The sequence below is a fragment of the Macadamia integrifolia genome, unplaced genomic scaffold (assembly GCF_013358625.1).
Source record: "Macadamia integrifolia cultivar HAES 741 unplaced genomic scaffold, SCU_Mint_v3 scaffold2425, whole genome shotgun sequence".
NCBI lineage: Eukaryota > Viridiplantae > Streptophyta > Magnoliopsida > Proteales > Proteaceae > Macadamia > Macadamia integrifolia.
The window spans coordinates 64,888-69,692 of record NW_024868709.1 but is presented as its reverse complement, the minus strand read 5'-3'; positions in this window follow the sequence as shown (position 1 = coordinate 69,692).

Below are 4,805 nucleotides of genomic sequence, written 5' to 3'. Positions count from 1 at the left end.
AATTTTTCATAATGTTAGTTCTTAAAAATGAGAACGAAAAATGTGAATTCGGCCAAAATGGCCAAGTGGGAGATGTTGGTGACATGGCATACGGCCTCATCACAGAACTACAGTAATGGTCACAAGAGTGACCGTAACAAAAAGAGAGATTTCAGGGGCAATTCCGGTGATTGGAAAAGACCCGTTGTTTAACGGATCTTGGGATTCTATAAAAAGAGTAACAGTAGAGTTGGAAAGTAACATGAAGTTGATCAACAAGTTGGAGCCCTGAAAACTCTTGATCGGTCTCCTTCGTCCCTTCTCCCATCATCGGCGCTACATATATAACCATCTAGACTTGGAGATATCAGACAAGGCATACTTATTATCAAGGATTAAAGTATCGGTATCGGTTGTCGTATCGGTCGGCCAAAATTAAGATACGTATCAGAGGGTATCGTATCGTATCGGAGATACGATAAGATACGCACATAAATGGATAGGAAACACTTTTTTATACACATTTGCATAAAAAAATAGTTAAAAAAAGTTATATATAACATGTATTATGCATAAACAGTAAATTGAGAGTATCGCACTAAGAATCCAAGGTTTGTAATTGTCCCATAAATGTAAAATCCTTGTTCCCAACCTTGATTTCCACTTTAGTTAGAGAGAAAAATGGTTGGCAGCAACTTTGGAACAAAAACACCTCAAAAAATTATGTTTTTCTAAAAAATTACCCATTTTGGCCATTTTATGACCGTATCGGTACGTATCGGTGTGTATCGGTCGATACATACCGATACACACCGATACGTACCGATACATACCGATACATACCGAAACGTACATTTCACTTCAATTTTGAATTTTTCATAGAGTATCGGTACATATCGGTGAGTATCGATGCGTATCGGTGGTGTATCGGTGTGTATCGTAGGATACGTATCGATACATAAGGGTTTTAAGATTTTCATGATACGTATCGGTATGTATCGTTCCGATGCCTACCGATACGGATACGTATCGGCCGATAAGGCACGATACGCACCGATACTTAAAACCATGCTTATTATTGTTTGCATAATCTCATCTTCAAATACTGGAGAAAGCAGAACCTTGTTGTTCTCCAAAGAGACTCTTCTTTTAGTGGGTTAAAATAATCGTCTGAAAGACTAGCATTAGATGAGGTGTAGAGCTCTTGACAGTAGTGGATCCAGTGCATAGCGCACTGGTTGCAGCCTCTACTTGTAAAGCAAGCACCACGAGTGTGGAAGGTCTAAGGATCAACTCCTGTCACATGTGTCCCCCCGCTCTCTAGTGTGCTTGAGTAAAGTCCCATTGGGTAGTTCCTTAGAAAAAAAAAAAAAAGGGTAGAGCTCTTGACAGTGAACTTGAATGCAATGTTTGCTCGATCTATAAGAGAAAGACTTGTAATTGAAAGAATATAGGAAACTAAGCATGCCTAACGTGGATAAACGGAAAATCTAGTATTAGCATCTCCTTCTCTGATCCACTTAATTTGAGCTTTTTGTTCCCATAATTTTTCATATTGGATGAAAAGCTTTTTGAGCTTATTGGAATTTATTATTGTTAAGTTTCAAAATAGTCTTTCCCCCTTCCCCCCTCCCCCCTCCCCCCTCCCCCTCCCCCCTCTCCCTTTTTTTTCTTTGGTGTACTTATGGAGATGTATTGAACTGAAGAGCATTAGTAAATGAACCTCTTTAAAAATAGTCTCACATTGGTTCCAACAAATGTGAGGAGAAGTTTATAAATATTCAGAACTTATAAGGAACATAGGGTTCTAGAAGGAAGTCTCTCTACTCTCATGTTTTGGGTTGGGTATAGGGTGCTTTCAAATGAGCGCACGACGGGCTCCGTGGCCAAGGTCAAGCTGGGTACGGGTGTTGTATCTATTCTATCTTTTTATATGTTGTTTTGTTTCAAAATTCAGTTTTGAAACACAACATACATATAGACACACCAACCCCTACACACTCTATGCAACATATAACTAATACATGTATGCCAGAATTTGTACGTTATATACAGGGATTACCCATACTTAGAGACCCTTGTACAAGTACACTTTTGTGTGTGCAGTCATCTCTTTGTCTTCATATATTGAATATATGTAATTTGTCTATGTTGTTACAACATATACTCTGAATGATTTTGCACTAAATACATTTGAGAGACCATGTTGTACATATTCCTCGATATACATATGTACTGTGAGAGTGCTTCTGTTCTTTGCAATTGATTACTGAGAATGTGTTTCCGGTCACTATTTCCTTTTCTGTTCTCTATCCATATTGTGTGAGTTTGGAGTATTAGATTTAGACATTCTTGAGTAATCACATTTAGGAGTGCACCATATGTGATTGGGAGTGGTCTTCTTATCTTAGAGATATAAATGTATTGGTCAATGCGACTGTACTATCAAGTATGTTTAAAACATTAAAGATAGCATCATTCTGATAAGTCTATTCCAAACTCTTCTATTAGTGAACCAAATAATTTAGAATCAAAACAAAAACGAAAGGAGGAGGGGGAATAAAGAAACCAGAGATGAAGATGAAGATGAAGATGAAGAATGAAATGATGAAGGTAGGGAGCTTCGTACCTGTGGTGCAGCTACAAAAGAGGGCGAACGAGCTGACGTGTGAAAAGTATTTGAAACAATTTATTTTCCTCTTGTATTCCCATTTAGGTCATTCCAGCATAGACAAAAAAATCAAAAAGATGTTCTGCAATTCGTGATTTTGAGGACATTTGGGTCAGTCTAATCTCTAAAAAAATGAAATCAAATCGATTTTACGAAACAAAATTCCACTCCCGGTCTGTTTCCGCGGAGTAAGAATCAGGAGTGTTATCAAACAGGTCATATTTCAGCTTGGGGGTTTGATTTTTTTCCCTTGGATTGGGCAATGATAACTCAAGTCCAAGGTTTGGCCAAAGGATAAGATGCCCTTTAATTCATGGGTTAGGCTCCGATCACCACCAATTGCCCAACTCCTGTGGGACATGGCCAGATTCTGGCAATAAGGCCTTGCAAGGTAATGTTACTACATATGATTCTTCTCACGTCATAAATAAATAATTAAATACCCTTGATCATTATTCTATAATCTATATTAGAGGCTTAAAGGTCACAAATTTTTAAAGCAATAAGATGAAACGTGTACTTTGGTTTCTTCTAGAAAGCACACGATCTAAATTCTACAAGACCCTTGGGTCCAAAATAAAACTCCACTAGACCCCATCACTACCACATCTCTAGACTAAGGTATAGTGTTTCTAGAAGCTACTATGACCTAATGGGCTGGCTGCGGTGATGACTAAAAGTTTTCAGACCATAGATGGAAACTTTGGCTTCAAAAGGTTAGACATTTTTTTTAGAGAAAGTTTTCCTTCACTTATAGAAGACGGTTCACCCATCATATGTCTTAACAAAAAGATTCCTATAAGTCACATTTTAAATTTGGTGTTTGGTGTTTTGACGACTACATAGATGAGAACTTCTTGAACAGGTCATTTGCCAAATTGGTTCTCAACCATATAACCTACCATATGTTATTCAAAACAATCTAAAGAAAATTGATTTTTTTTACAACATTTTTGAAAGCATTAGAGTAATACAAGGCAAAGACTTGCGTATACGCTGACGAGAGTTATTGTTTTGGAATCAATGAATTAACCCTTGCATGAGTATTGTTTTGAAATCAATGAAAATTTATGTAATATGCTTGTGATGGATGTTCCTTTTCCTCTTTAGTTAAAGCAGTCTTATTTCCAGATTGCCCCAAAAAATAAAATGGTAGCTTGGCCCCCTTATGGCGGAGTGCTTCCCACACTAGCCATGTAAAGGAATCTATACACTATATCAATAGTTGTCTTGAAAAAAGTATCATTTATATGGATCCACATAGGAAAAAATAATAAAAAAAAAAAATCATGTGAGAATGAAATTACACTCTCACAGCATAACAATCATATTATTAGGACAAGAGAATGCTATCCACTTGTGTGGCTACTATGCCAGCACAGAGGCCAATGGGAGAGCACATGGTGGCATCGACCACACAGAGGCAAGGCAGTTCTGAGCGTAGATGGCACAACCGGGTAACATTCTTTCCCCCTCATTATTATAATGGGAGAAAGCTGCCAATATGGGTGGGCAACACTAGCACACAGGGCCAATGAGAAAACTCGTAATTTGTACAGCAATTTGAGTTGACTCACCCTGAATCACATTTTAGAAGGCTTCAGCTGCCCGGATCCGACCTGGCATGTTCAGATAGGATTGTTAGCTAACAGTGGGGTCTTACAAACCAGACTCCAGTGCACTATTTTTCTCAGCTTGAATGACAGCTCCTGTAGGCATATGAAAGTGAATATGGAAGCTTGTTTCAACCATAAGAACTGCAGGATATGGCGAAAGCAGTTCTCCAATATCAAGCATACAGAAGAAAGATTTAGAGTAAACGGACCTGATGAGGGTGAAGAAGTTTCGTGGCTAGCAAAGGGACAAGAGAGTTCAGGCAACTCCCTATCATATTGAAACTAATACCCAGCAGAAGGTAGGTTGAGCAATGAGAATGTACATGATGGCCATAGTTGTTTTTTCAATCGTACAAGACAATACAATGTTCTGTCTTGGACTATAATATTTATTTGATATATTCTCAGAACAGAAAATAGGGTAGCTCATACCATTGCAGCTGAAGATAGAAAAGCATCTTAGGCAGTTGGATGGATATCCGCTAGACAGAACCTTGGGTGATAAGAATGTTTAAAAACTCAAAAATCCAATCATGGCA